This window comes from Rutidosis leptorrhynchoides, chromosome 2 (genome assembly GCF_046630445.1).
Source record: "Rutidosis leptorrhynchoides isolate AG116_Rl617_1_P2 chromosome 2, CSIRO_AGI_Rlap_v1, whole genome shotgun sequence".
Taxonomy (NCBI): Eukaryota; Viridiplantae; Streptophyta; class Magnoliopsida; order Asterales; family Asteraceae; genus Rutidosis; species Rutidosis leptorrhynchoides.
This window is the reverse complement of record NC_092334.1, coordinates 374,022,017-374,038,111: the sequence shown is the minus strand read 5'-3', so window position 1 is coordinate 374,038,111 and position 16,095 is coordinate 374,022,017. Positions and strand designations below refer to the sequence as shown.

At 32.2% G+C, this 16,095-nt stretch overlaps 1 non-coding gene across 1 annotated transcript; it reads right to left on the bottom strand.

Annotated features, from left to right (window-relative positions):
* Positions 1-2,944: 2,944 nt before the first annotated feature.
* LOC139894709 (small nucleolar RNA R71) lies at positions 2,945-3,051 on the bottom strand. The gene has a single exon (XR_011775195.1). It is a non-coding gene; the product is annotated as a small nucleolar RNA R71 (small nucleolar RNA).
* Positions 3,052-16,095: the final 13,044 nt, after the last annotated feature.

Below are 16,095 nucleotides of genomic sequence, written 5' to 3'. Positions count from 1 at the left end.
GACTGTTATGGACAAAAACCAGACGGACATATTAAATAATCCAGGACAAAGGACAATTAACCCATGGGCATAAAACTAAAATCAACACGTCAAACATCATGATTACGGAAGTTTAAATAAGCATAATTCTTTTATTTCATATTTAATTTCCTTTATTTTATATTTAATTGCACTTCTAATTATCGCATTTTTATTGTTATTGTATTTAATTGTACTTTTAATTATCGTACTTTTTAATTATCGCAAGTTTATTTTATCGCACTTTTATTATTCGCAATTTCATTATCGTTATTTACTTTACGCTTTAATTTAAGTCTTGTATTTATTTTTAATATTTTAAATTTGGTTTTAACTGCGACTAAAGTTTTAAAATCGACAAACCGGTCATTAAACGGTAAAAACCCCCCTTTATAATAATAATATTACTTATATATTTATATTTGTATTTTTATAAAAGTAAACTAATATAGCGTTAAGCTTTGTTTAAAAAGATTCCCTGTGGAACGAACCGGACTTACTAAAAACTACACTACTGTACGATTAGGTACACTGCCTATAAGTATTGTAGCAAGGTTTAAGTATATCCATTCTCTAAATAAATAAATATCTTGTGTAAATTTGTATCGTATTTAATAGTATTTTCTTGTAAAATTTAATAGCTATTTTATATACACCACGCACGACATCAAGTTATTTTTGGCGCCGCTGCCGGGGATTCGCTTAAAAGCCGGAAGCGTAACGCTAATATAAAAAAAAAAGATTTTTAGTTTACTTTTATTAAAATTCGTTTTTATAAAAATACGTTTTAAATATTCAAAAATATAATAAGAAAAACAAAAATATAAATATTTTTAGGAGTTTGATAAATATTTAAGTTTTATAAAGTTTCTTTAGTTTGTAAAAATATAAGTTTTATTTAATTTATTTTATAAATATATTTTATAAATATAAAAAACCGTAAAAAAATCGAAAAAAAAAAACTATAAATATATATAAATCTATTTTTTTTAGATTGTTATAAAGTATTTTATTTTTATCTTAGTTATTAAAGATAAGTTTTATTTAAATTATATAAATATTTTAATTAAATTAAAAACAGAAAAATAAAAAATATATATATATATAAAAATATAAATAAAAAACAGAAACCGAACGATTTTAGCCTGGTACACGTTTGAAAATACAAACCCCGCGACTTGCGGGGGTTTTTAACTGAAAACACCGCGACTCGCGGAGCCGTCTGACACGGGCATAAAGAAGCCCTAATCAGGCATTAATTACGGTGTAATTATTATTATTATTATTATTTAATTAAAAACCCTAAATAGGTTTTATTTATTTATTAATTAGTTTAGTTTATTTATTTAATTTGTTTTATTTAGTTTTAATTAGTTTAATTAGTTTAAAAAAGTAATACTTTTATAAAATAAATAATATAAAAATAATATTTTTTATAAAAATTGTATTTTTTGCAACTTTTTGTATATTTTTATATTTTGTCCCTTTTTAATCGTTTCGCTCATATTTAGTTTTAAGCTTAGTTTTTACCATAGTTATTTTTACTTCTAGATTTTTAGATTTTGCCGTAGAATTCCTTAAGTGCTTTTTCTTTAGACTAAGATTTAGGTACTTTAGAATTTTGCGACGCCTTTTTAAGTTTTAGTTTCTTTTTAAGTTATTTCCATTTGGGATTTAGTTTTTCCTGTAAGCTTTAATATTTTTAGACGACTTTTTCCTATGTATCAATTATCATTCCAATTAGTAATCTCAATTTGCGATTATAATTTTAAGTTAGTTGTAGTAATAAGGTTAGGTTAGTCAAGTATTTTTAAGTTTTATAAGTTTCTTTTATTTTTCCGTCACCTTTTATTTTTCAACCATTTTTCTTTTTCAACCTTTTTCCGACGAACTCTTTTTCTTTCTTATTTCTCGCTATTCTAATTTTAGGACATAGATTTTTATTCTACTTCTTATCTAAATTTCTTAAAATTACGAAAATTTATTTTGAGTGGTTAAATTGATAGACATTAAAATTTTCCGGTTCGTAGTAATAGTTGAATTTGTACGTGGACCGGGTTATTGGAGCCAAACAGTCCTCAATTATATTGAGACCAAACGAATCCTGCCCCTCTGCTGCATCTTTTGGCTATTCGAAACGTGGGCAAAATCAGAAAAAGTCTATTGATTGGATAACTTATTATAATTTTTCTTTCCTTTTAAAAACTAATAGGATATTCAATGAATGCACCGAGCAAGACGTTCACCACCTTTTGTACGTTCACCACCTGTAACTAGATCAAGACATTTAGCAAATATTACCACCGTTGATTTTTCTTTAGAATCGTCATCCAGTCGACCAAGTACTTCAGTTCAAATTTCTGATTATCCATTTTTTGAACCCGACCTCACAATTGAGAATCCGGAGAATATTCAGGGACGATTCGTAGATCCTGAACCATTAAATTTTCCTCCGGAACCACCAATCATTCAAACAGAGATTGTTGAGGAACGAACCATTAAATCAGAATCCTCTAGTGATTCCGATTTAACAAATTCAATTATGGAGAATTTGGAACCTTTAAGTATGGAAGACCGAATGAGAGCTAAACGCACTGGCCAAGGTCACGCAATTACTCATCCAGACATTAATGCGCCAGATTATAAAATCAAAGGACAAATTCTACACATGGTGACTAATCAATGCCAATTTAGTGGTGCGCCGAAGGAAGATCCAAATGAACATTTACGTACCTTTAATAGGATCTGCACACTATTTAAAATCCGAGAAGTAGAGGATGAAAAGATATATCTCATGTTATTTTCCTGGACTTTAAAGGGAGAAGCCAAAGATTGGTTGGAATCGTTACCTGAAGGGGCGATTGATACATGGGATGTTTTAGTTGAAAAATTTCTTAAATAATTCTTTTCGGCATCTAAAGCCGTAAGACTTCAAGAAGAAATTGTTACGTTTACACAGAAGACAAATGAAACTCTATATGAGGCGTGGACGAGATTTGGAAATTTGTTAAGAGGATGTCCGCAACATGGTTTAGACACCTGTCAAATAGTACAAATATTCTACCAAGGATGAGACATAACTACAAGAAAAGACATAGATATAGCAGCTGGTGGTTCTATTATGAAGAAAACCGAAACTGATGCTTACAAAATTATTGATAACACTGCTTCCCACTCACATGAGTGGCACCAAGAAAAAGATATCGTTAGATCATCTAAAGCAGCTAGAGCCGATTCTAGCCATGACTTAGATTCCATTTCCGCAAAGATAGATGCTGTCGAGAGACGAATGGAAAAGATGACTAAAGATATTCACTCAATACGAATTAGTTGTGAGCAGTGTGGAGGACCACATTTGACAAAAGATTGTCTCAGTATTGAATTAACAATGGAACAAAGAGAGAATATTTCATACATAAACCAAAGGCCTGGAAATAATTATCAGAATAATTATCAACCGCCAAGACCAATTTACAATCAAAACCAGAATTATAACCGAAATATTCCATACAACAACCAACAAGGTCCTAACAATCAACAAGTATCCAATAATACTTACAATCAGCAAAGACCTAATTTTCAAAACAAACCACCACAACAAACCGATGATAAAAAGCCGAATTTAGAAGATATGATGACGAAGCTAGTTGAAACTCAAACGCAGTTTTTCACATCTCAAAAACAAACCAATGAACAAAATGCTCAAGCATTTAGAAATCAACAAGCTTCTATTCAAAATCTGGAACAAGAAGTAAGTAACCTAGCAAGGTTAATAGGTGAAAGAAAACCGGGAAGTCTACCTAGTGATACAAATGCTAACCCCCGGAATGAAACAGCTAAAGCCATTACCACAAGAAGTGGTACAACACTTAAATCACCTAAAATACCTGTAACTTCTGATGAAGCTATTCCTACTTCACAAGAACCACAACCTGATCAAGATAAGGAAAAAGAACCGGTAGTTGAAAAGGTTAATGAAGATAACACAGTTAAGGCTAAACCTTATGTTAAACCATACCAACCACCACTTCCTTACCCGAGTAAAATGAAGAAAGAGAAACTTGAAGCCGAGCAATCCAAATTCTTGGATATGTTTAAACAGATAAATGTAAATCTTCCTTTCATTGATGTGATTTCAGGAATGCCTAGATATGCTAAATTCTTGAAAGATCTAATCTCAAATAGAAAGAAAATGGAAGAACTCTCGGCTGTTACTATGAATGCTAATTGTTCAGCAGTGCTGTTGAATAATAAACCAGAAAAACTATCTGATCCAGGAAGTTTCACAATTCTGTGTTTTCTGGGTAGTCTTAGTTCAATAGAAGCATTAGCAGATTTAGGTGCTAGTATAAATCTAATGCCGTATTCACTATACGCTAAACTAGACCTTGGAGAATTGAAACCAACCAGAATAAGCATACAACTAGCCGATAGATCAATAAAATATCCTAGAGGGATAATGGAGAACATGCTAGTTAAAGTTGGTACTTTAGTATTTCCAGTAGATTTTGTTGTTCTGGACATGGAAGAAGATTCTCAAGTTCCTCTCATATTAGGAAGACCATTCTTAAATACGGCTAAAGCAATGATAGACGTGTTCGGTAAGAAACTGACCCTAAGTATAGAGGATGAGAGTGTTACCTTTTCAGTTGATAGAGCAATGCAACAACCACAATCTGAAGATGATACATGTTATTATATTGAAACTATAGATGCACATGCAGAATTATTAGAAGAATTTCCAGAATTACAAGGAACAGGAGAATGTTCTTTAGGAGAAGGTAATGAACCAATTGATGAAGCTGAAATGTTAGCTACACTTATAGCTAATAGATACGAACCAACAACAGAAAAAATCCAAATGCTAAAAGAAGAAGACAGATATCGATACAAATTATCGATAGAAGAACCTCCGAAATTAGAGTTAAAGCCACTTCCAAACCATTTGGAATACGCTTATTTACATGGTGAATCTGAATTACCTGTAATAATATCGTCTTCTCTTACTGAAAATGAGAAATTACAACTCATTTCTGTGTTGAAAGCTCATAAACCAGCCATTGCATGGAAGATACATGATATTAAAGGAATAAGTCCTTCGTATTGCACATATAAAATCCTTATGGAAGAAGGTCATAAAACATATGTGCAACGCCAACGAAGACTAAATCCTAATATGCAAGATGTAGTTAAGAAAGAGATTATTAAACTGCTAGATGCAGGTCTAATTTATCCAATTTCTGATAGTCCATGGGTAAGTCCAGTTCAATGCGTGCCTAAGAAGGGTGGCATGACTGTCATTACAAATGAGAAAAATGAGCTTATTCCTACTAGGACTGTAACAGGATGGCGTGTATGTATTTATTATAGAAAATTAAATGACGCCACCAGAAAAGATCACTTTCCCTTACCTTTCATAGATCAAATGTTGGAAAGATTAGCCGGAAATAGTTACTATTGTTTTCTAGATGGATTTTCCGGATATTTTCAAATTCCAATAGCACCCGAGGATTAAGAGAAAATCACATTCACGTGCCCTTATGGTACTTTTTCTTACAAACGCATGCCATTTGGACTTTGTAACGCCCCTGCAACCTTTCAAAGGTGTATGATGGCGATTTTTCACGACATGATAGAAGAATGCATGGAAGTTTTCATGGATGATTTTTCAGTCTTCGGTGATACATTTGAATCATGTCTAGCTAATCTGGAACGAATGCTTATTAGATGCGAATAATCAAATCTAGTACTTAATTGGGAGAAATGCCATTTCATGGTTAAAGAAGGCATCGTTCTTGGACATAAAATTTCAAAAGAAGGAATTGAAGTGGATAGAGCTAAAGTAGATGTAATTGCTAAACTTCCACATCCCACCAATGTTAGAGGAGTTAGGAGTTTTCTAGGGCATGCCGGTTTTTACCGACGTTTCATAAAAGATTTTTCTAAAATTGCCACTCCTATGAATAAACTCCTAGAAAAAGATGCTCCATTCATCTTTTCAGATGAATGTATCAAATCTTTTAATATTCTTAAAGAGAAACTCACTAATGCACCGATCATGATAACACCAAATTGGAATCTACCATTTGAACTAATGTGCGATGCAAGTGATTTTGCAATGGGAGCCGTTTTAGGACAAAGGATTGAAAAACGATTTCAACCTATATATTATGCTAGTAAGACGTTACAAGGGGCACAAACGAACTATACAACTACTGAAAAAGAACTCCTTGCTATTGTCTTTGCTTTTGACAAATTTCGATCATATCTCGTTCTAGCAAAAACGGTGGTCTATACCGACCATTCTGCTCTTAGATACCTATTTTCGAAACAAGATGCTAAACCAAGATTAATCCGTTGGATATTACTCTTACAAGAGTTTGATATTGAAATCCGAGATAAAAGAGGAGCAGAAAATCTCGCCGCTGATCATCTTTCTCGTCTTGAAAATCCCGAATTAGAAGTTCTAAATGAATCGGCCATACAAGACAACTTTCCTGATGAATATCTATTGAAGATAGATTATAAAGAAATTCCATGGTTTGCAGACTATGCAAACTACTTAGTTTGTGGATTCCTTGAAAAAGGATTATCGTACCAAAGACGAAAGAAATTCTTCAGTGATATAAAACACTATTTTTGGGAAGATCCACATTTGTTTAAAAGTTGTCCCGATGGAATAATACGCCGATGTGTATTTGGAGATGAAGCTAGTAAAATATTAAACCATTGTCACACAGGACCAACAGGAGGGCATTATGAGCCTCAACTAACAGCAAGAAAAGTTTATGATGCTGGATTCTATTGGCCTACAATTTACAAAGACGCACACCTTCTTTGCAAATCCTGTGATGCTTGTCAAAGGGCCGGAAAAATAAGTCAACGTGATGAAATGCCACAAAATGTCATCCAAGTATGTGAAGTATTTGACATTTGGGGTATTGACTTTATGGGTCCATTTTCAAAATCTCATAATAATCTATATATACTCGTAGCCATTGATTATGTATCTAAATGGGCGGAAGCACAAGCTCTCCCAACTAACGATTCACGAGTTGTAGTCAACTTTTTAAAACGTCTTTTTGCAAGGTTTGGAACACCGAAAGCTTTAATAAGTGATTGGGGTACTCATTTCTGTAATAATCAACTTGAGAAAAGACAAAAGACATATACAAGTGATATTCCTCAAGAAAGACAAGCTTTATCCCTCAAGAAAGACAAGCTTTTAGTTGCAACTGTTCTATTTACAAGTGATATTCGTTTAAATAATAAAAGGTGAAGACAAAAGACAGATTCGACGAATTGAAGACGCAAACGACCAAAAAGCTCAAAAGTACAAAATACAATCAAAGTGGTTCCAATTATTGATGTCTCAAAATTACAAGAGTACAAGACGCGAAACGCAAAGTACAAGATATTAAATTATACGCAAGGATGTTCGAAAATCCGGAGCCGGGACCAAAGTCAACTCTCAACGCTCGACGCAACGGACCTAAAATTACAAGTCAACTATGCACATGAATATAATATAATATATAATTAATTCTTAAAATTAATATATATATTATATTATATATTATAAACGTCGGCAAGCTAGGAAACAAGCTCCTGTGAGCTGGAAAAAGGGGCCATGCGATCGCATTGCCTGGAAGAGCATTTTCCATGCGATCGCATGGCAGTAGGTGGCTGGCCACATGCCTATAAATTTCGCAGTTTGGTGATCATATATCCATATATCTTTCCTCTATCTCTCACTCGTATAATATATATATATATATATATATATATATATATATATATATATATATATATATATATATATATATATATATATATATATATATATATTATAATTTTAATTTTAATTTTAATTTTAATTTTAATTCTAATAATAAGGGTATGTTAGCGAATGTTGTAAGGGTGTAAGTCGAAATTCTGTTCGTGTAACGCTACGCTATTTTTAATCATTATAAGTTATGTTCAACCTTTTTAAATTAATGTCTCGTAGCTAAGTTATTATTATGCTTATTTAATGCCGAAGTAATCGTGATGTTGGGCTAAATATTAAAATTGGGTAATTGGGTTTTGTACCATAATTGGGGTTTGAACAAAAGAACGACACTTGTGAAAATTAGACTATGGGCTATTAATGGGCTTTATATTTGTTTAACTAAATGATAGTTTGTTAATTTTAATATAAAAATTTACAATTAGACGTACCTATAAATAACCATATACACTCGATCGGACACGATGGGCGGGATATTTATATGTACGAATAATCGTTCATTTAACCGGATACGGGAATGGATTAATAGTTAATAGACTTATTAAAACAGGGGTGGATTATGTACAAGGACACTTGGCGTAATTGTTAACAAAGTATTAAAACCTTGGGTTACACGCAGTCGATATTCTGGTGTAATTATTAAACAAAGTATTAAGACCTTATTACAGTTTAAGTCCCCAATTAGTTGGAATATTTGACTTCGAATATAAGGATAATTTGACGAGGACACTCGTACTTTATATTTATGACTGATGGACGGTAATGGACAAAAACCAGACGGACATATTAAATAATCCAGGACAAAGGACAATTAACCCATGGGAATAGGAATGAATGGGGATCCCTATCAATATCAAAATGAAGAAAATAAGCATCATGATTACGGAAGTTTAAATAAGCATAATTATTTATTTCATATATTTTTTTTTTGTTTTCTAATTCTGTTTTATAATTATATAAATTATTTATATAAAATAAATAAAAACTTAAATTTTAAAAACTAAAATAGAAAATAAAAGTACTTTATAATTTATGTATTTTAAACAAAAAAATATATATACTTTATTTTGTTTTTCTTTTTATATTTTTATATTAAAACGTATTTTTACAAAAACGTATTTTTACAAAAGTAAACTAAAAATCCTTTTTTTTATATATAGCGTTTCGCTTCCGGCGTTTTAGTGTCCCCGGCAGCGGCGCCAAAAATACTTGATGTGTGCGAGGTGGTGTATAAAATAGTTATATATTTATTACGAAATACTATTAAATACGATACAATTTTACACAAGTGATTTATTTATTTATAGAGTAGATATGCCTAAACCTTGCTACAATGCGATCGCATGAGCCCGAAGGCAAAAGTCCATGCGACCACATGAACGTACCTGACACGCCACATTTTGACTTCCCACAGCAATAATTACGTAATAATAATTATTATTATAATTAAAACCCTAATTAGGGTTATATTTAATATTAATTTAGTTTAGTTTATTTATAATTTGTATTTTAAGTTTAATTAGTTTTTATTAATATATAAAATTAATAGCTTTTATAAATAAATAATATAAAAATAATATTTTTATAAAATTGTACTTTTTGCAACTTTAAGATTATTTTTTATATTTTGTTTCTTTTTATTCGTTTTAGCGTAATATTTGTATTTTTCGCTCGTATTTAGTTTTAAGTCATAGTTTTTGTCGTAGTTATTTTTATTTCTAGATTTCTAGGCTTTGCCGTAAAATTCCATAAGTGCTTTTTCTTTAGACTAAGATTTAGGTGCTTTAGAATTTTGCGACGCCGTTTTTATATTTTAGTACATTTTAAGTTATTGCCATTTGGGATATAGTTTTTCTTTTAAGCTTTAATATCTTTAGATGCAACTTTTAATTTTTAGTTTTTAGACTTTTAAGTTTTAACGCGCTACGTTCTTTTTATTATTTTTTGACTGTTTATTTTTCGACGTTTCGACGCGCTCTTTTTCTTTCTTATTTTTCGCCGCTCTAGTTTTTAGGACTTAGTTTTTTTTCTATTTCTTCTCTAAAATTTCTTTAAATTTCAACGAAAAATTATTTTAAGTGGTTAAATTGATAGACATCCAAATTTTCTGCTTCGTAGTAATAGTTGGATTTGTTAGTGGCTGAGTTGTGAGCTTCCGATTTAAAGGGTTCTGGCTCCCTGCTACATCTTTTGGCTATTCGAAACGTGGGCAAAAGCAGAAAAGTCTGTTAATTTGATAACTTTAATAATTTTTATCTTTTATAACTAATAGGATATTCAGTGAATGCACCGAGCAAAACGTTCACCACCTTTTGTACGTTCACCACCTGTAACTCGATCAAGACATCTAGCAAATATTGTCGCCGTTGATTTTTCTTTAGAATCGTCATCCAGTCAACCAAGTACTCCAATTCCAATTTCCGATAATCCATTTTTTGAACCCGACCTCACAATTGAGAATTCGGAGAATCTTCAGGGACAATTCAGAAATCCTGAACCATTAATCTTTCCTCCGGAACCACCAATCATTCAAACAGAGATTGTCGAGGAACCAACCATTAAATCAGAATCCTTTAGTGATTCAGATTCAACAAATTTAATTATGGAAAATCTTGAACCTCTAAGTATGAAAGACCGAATGCGAGCTAAACGCACTGGCCAAGGTCACGCAATTACTCATCCAGACATAAATGCGCTAGATTATGAAATCAAAGGACAAGCCCTACACATGGTAACTAATCAATGCCAATTTAGTAGTGCGCCGAAGGAAGATCCAAACGAACATCTTTGTACCTTTAATAGGATCTGTACACTATTTAAAATCCGAGAAGTTGAGGATGAACAGATATATCTCATGTTATTTCCCTGGACTTTAAAGGGAGAAGCCAAAGATTGGTTAGAATCGTTACCTGAAGGGGCGATTGATACATGGGACGTTTTAGTTGAAAAATTTCTTAAACAATTCTTTCCGGCATCTAAAGCCGCAAGACTTCAAGGAGAAATTGTTACGTTCACACAAAAGCCAAACGAAACTCTATATGAAGATGATACATGTTATTATATTCAAACTATAGAATCACATGCAGAATTGTTAGAAGAATTTCCAGAATTACAAGGAACAGGAGAATGTTCTTTAGGAGAAGGAACTGAACCAATTGATGAAACTGAAATGTTAGCTACACTTATGGCTAATGGATATGAACCAACAACAGAAGAAATTCAAATGCTAAAAGAAGAAGACAGATATCGATATAAATCATCGATAGAAGAACCACCGACATTAGAGTTAAAGCCACTTCCAAACCATTTGGAATATGCTTATTTACATCGTGAATCTGAATTACCTGTAATAATATCGTCTTCTCTTACTGAAAATGAAAAATATCAACTTATTTCTGTGCTAAAAGCTCATAAACCAGCTATTGCATGGAAGATTCATGACATTAAAGGAATAAGTCCTTCGTATTGCACACATAAAATCCTTATGGAAGAAGTTCATAAAACGTATGTGCAACGCCAACAAAGACTAAATCCTAATATGCAAGATGTTGTTAAGAAAGAAATTATTAAACTGCTAGATGCAGGTTTAATTTATCCAATCTCTGATAGTCCATGGGTAAGCCCAGTTCAATGCGTACCTAAGAAGGGTGGCATGACTGTCATCACAAATGAGAAAATTGAGCTTATTCCTACTAGGACTGTAACAGGATGGCGTGTTTGTATTGATTATAGAAAATTAAATGATGCCACCAGAAAAGATCACTTTACCTTACCTTTCATTGATCAAATGTTGGAAAGATTAGCCGGAAATAGTTACTATTGTTTTCTTGATAGTTTTTCCGGATACTTTCAAATTCCAATAGCACCCGAGGACCAAGAGAAAACCGCGTTCACATGCCCTTATGGTACTTTTGCTTATAAACGCATGCCATTTGGACTTTGCAACGCCCCTGCAACCTTTCAAAGGTGCATGATGGCGATTTTTCACGACATGATAGAAGAATGTATGGAAGTTTTCATGGATGATTTTTCAGTCTTCGGTGATATATTTGAATCATGTCTAGTTAATCTTGAACGAATTCTTATTAGATGGGAGCAATCAAATCTAGTACTTAATTGGGAGAAATGCCATTTCATGGTTAAAGAAGGCATCGTTCTTGGTCATAAAATTTCAATGGAAGGAATTGAAGTGGATAGAGCTAAAGTAGATGTAATTGCTAAACTTCCATATCCCACCAATGTTAGAGGAGTTAGGAGTTTTCTAGGGCATGCCGGTTTTTACCGACGTTTCATAAAAGATTTTTCTAAAATTGCCACTCCTATGAATAAACTCCTAGAAAAGGATGCTCCATTCATCTTTTCAGATGAATGTATCAAATCTTTTAATATTCTTAAAGAAAAATCACTAATGCACCGATCATGTTAACTCCAAATTGGAATCTACCGTTTGAACTAATGTGCGATGCAAGTAATTTTGCAATGGGAGCCGTTTTAGGACAAAGGATTGAAATTGATTTCAACCTATTTATTATGCTAGTAAGACGTTACAAGGAGCACAAATGAATTACACAACTACTGAAAAAGAACTCCTTGCTATTGTCTTTGCTTTTGACAAATTTCGTTCATATCTCGTTCTAGCTAAAACGGTGGTCTATACTGACCATTCTGCTCTTAGATACCTATTTTCGAAACAAGATGCTAAACCAAGATTAATCCATTAGATCTTACTCTTACAAGAGTTCGATATTGAAATCCGAGATAAAAAGGGAGCAGAAAATCTCGCCGCTGATCATCTTTCTCGTCTTGAAAATCCTGAATTAGAAGTTCTGAATGAATCGGCCATACAAGACAACTTTCCTGATGAATATCTATTGAAGATAGATTATAATGAAATTCCATGATTTGCAGACTATGTAAACTATTTAGTATGTGGATTCCTTGAAAAAGAATTATCGTACCAAAAACGAAAAAAATTCTTTAGTGATATAAAACACTATTTCTGGGAAGATCCACATTTATTCAAAAGTTATCCCGACGGAATTATACGCCGATGTGTATTCGGAGATGAAGCTAGTCAAATCTTAAACCATTGTCACACAGGACCAACATGAGGGCATTATGGGCCTCAACTTACAGCAAGAAAAGTTTACGACGCTGGATTCTATTGGCCTACAATTTTCAAAGACGCACACCTTCTTTGCAAATCCTGCGATGCTTGTCAAAGGGCCGGAAAAATAAGTCAACGTGATGAAATGCCACAAAATGTCATTCAAGTATGTGAAGTATTTGACATTTGGGGTATTGAATTTATGGGTCCATTTCCAAAACCTCATAATAATCTCTACATTCTCGTTCCTATTGATTATGTATCTAAATGGGCGGAAGCACAAGCTCTCCCAACTAACGATGCACGAGTTGTAGTCAACTTTTTAAAACGTCTTTTTACAAGGTTTGGAACACCGAAAGCTTTAATAAGTGATCGGGGTACTCATTTTTGTAATAATCAACTTGAGAAAGTTCTGAAAAGATATGGAGTAACTCATAAAATCTCCACCGCTTATCATCCACAAACAAGTGGACAATTTGAAAATACCAACCGAGCATTAAAACATATTCTAGAGAAAACCGTAGGATCAAATCCAAAGGAATGGTCCATTAAATTGGAGGATGCACTCTGGACTTTTAGAACAGCCTACAAAACTCCAATTGGAACCACACCTTTTAAACTCGTTTACGGAAAAGCATGTCATCTTCCAGTAGAAATTGAACACAAAGCATTTTGGGCTTTGAAGACATGTAATCTTGATTTACAAGAAGCTGGACGTTTACGATTAAGTCAACTAAATGAATTAGAAGAATTAAGACATGAAGCATACGAAAATTCGTTAATCTATAAGGAAAGAACGAAGAAATGGCATGATAAAAGAATCAGAAGTTCAAAAGAATTTAAAGAAGGAGACAGAGTTCTTCTTTTTAATTCACGATTCAAGCTATTTCCTGAAAAATTGAAATCAAGATGGTCTGGACCATTTATAGTCAAAAGAGTTTTCCCGTACGGAACAGTAGAATTAATAAATTCAAATGGGATTGAATTTAAAGTTAATGGTCACAGAGTTAAACATTACATAGGTAGTCCGATGGAAGTTGACAACGAATTTAATCACAATTTCAACACCACGGCTAACAAAGTGTGGGGAGAATCAAGTCTTTAAAGGATAATATGTATTTCTGTTAGAGTTAGATATTCTGTTTTCGTGTAGTTCTCGAGAATGGAATCCGAATGGTCTTTCCCTAGCAGACCCTAAAGAACTAGTCTTCTTCCCCCATTCTGAATTTTTATTTTTTTAGGTTTTGCGAGATGAAGAATTCCTTTGATCTAAACCATGGTCTAATGCTACACGCTTTAATCACTAAACGTAATAATGACACACTCCCGAGTGACCTGGTATCAGTAATAAGAGCCAAATTGAACGGAGTAAGAAAAGAACTCAGAAACTATCATAATAAGTTACATTTTGGTAAAGGAAAATCAAAATCCGCAGCGAAAAGAAGAGCACAACACCTTGAAAGATGTCACAAATGCGGAAAATGGTCACATGAAGGAAAATGCTCGACGAATCAAACATATTCCAATACCGAGTTCGTTACTTTATGTAGAGAAGGACCGTTCATATGTTTCGAAGAAAAATCATTGAATGCTCGAGGTTACACCTATGTAGCTATGGAAAACCAATTAGTCCGACTATCTTATGAGTGGGCTAAAGCAGGTCACTGAGAATTCTATCTCACAGGTAAGTATGTACAGTTTTTATTTTTATTTTATTGCTTTTAACCTTTTTATAATAAATGCTAAATTGTTCGCTATAAAGTATTAAATTGGTATTCAATAAAATTAGGTATGCGTAACCGAAATTATTGATATCATACAAAAATTTATTACATCACTGCGAAATTTACCGTTTATTCTTAAGGTATAAATACCTTTAATCAATCAACCCAAAATATTTCAAAAATTCGTCAGAAGTAAAACTAGGTAATATAGCCGAAGTTACTTTACCGAAAAGAGGGGCGTATATTTTTGATAATATTTGATTGATTAAAGTGGGATAAAAGACCAAAAAGATTTTTAATTTATTTTTATTCTTACTTTGTTTTTAAAATTAAATTAAATTATTAATGTAACTTTTTAAAATCAATATATTTAAGTTTGTAAATATTTGAAAAATTACTATTTTTAATATAAGTTTGTATGTATAAAAACAAAAATATAATAAAAGTTTGTTGTGAATTTTTAATCTTAATAATATGAATTTTTTAATTTTATGCATTTTAAATTTAAGTTTGGTGTGAATTTAAAAATAAAAATTTACTTTATTTCGCTAAGTTAAAAATATGATTTTTTAAAATTCGTCGTGAGTTGAAAACTATGTCGTTGAACCGAAATTGCTCTACCCAAGGGAGGGACGAGAACTTTTATTATCATTATTTTTAATCTTACTGAATTAAAGTATGCCAAAAACATTTAAAAAAACCCAAAAATCTTTACTTTTAAAACGCGCTTAAAAATGACAAATTTTAAAATTTTGTCGAGGGACGGACTAGGACAACGATCCGAAACGCCCTCATCCTAAAAAGAAACAAAATTTTAATTTTTAATTAAATATATGTTTTATTAAGTAAGGGTTTTTATAAAAAATATATATATATATATATATATACAGGCCCCATGCGATCGCACGGGGTTCCTTCACAAACCTCATGTGGTCGCATGAGGCTGGAATTCTGGACAGAAAGAAAAGGCCAGTGAGTTCTACTCTCTACCTCACTTCAAACACCAACACACACAAGAACATATACACATATACACTCCTAAAATCGCCATTTTTTCACCAAATTTCGTCCTACAATCCTTTATAATCATGCCTAGGTTCGGATTTTTCAACAAAAAGGTAAAAAATTACTCCCCTAAACTCTTAAAATTCCTAATTTTTGTGATATTTACCAATATTATACCTAATTTGATTTTGTTAATTTCTAGTGTAATTAGAGTTAAATTATTAGTATTTTATGCATGTATAACCTAGATTGATGCTATTTAACATGATTTGAAGCCAGAAACTTCAAAATTTTTAGGAATCTAGGGCTTGTGTTCTTGAGCAATTTGGGGCTTTTTGATATAAACAGGTTATGGCCGATTTTTGTCATGAATTATTGCTAAATTAAGTAGTGTAACATGTTTAGGTAGCTAAATGATCCAAACTTTGATCCTAAACATGATTTTTAAGAAT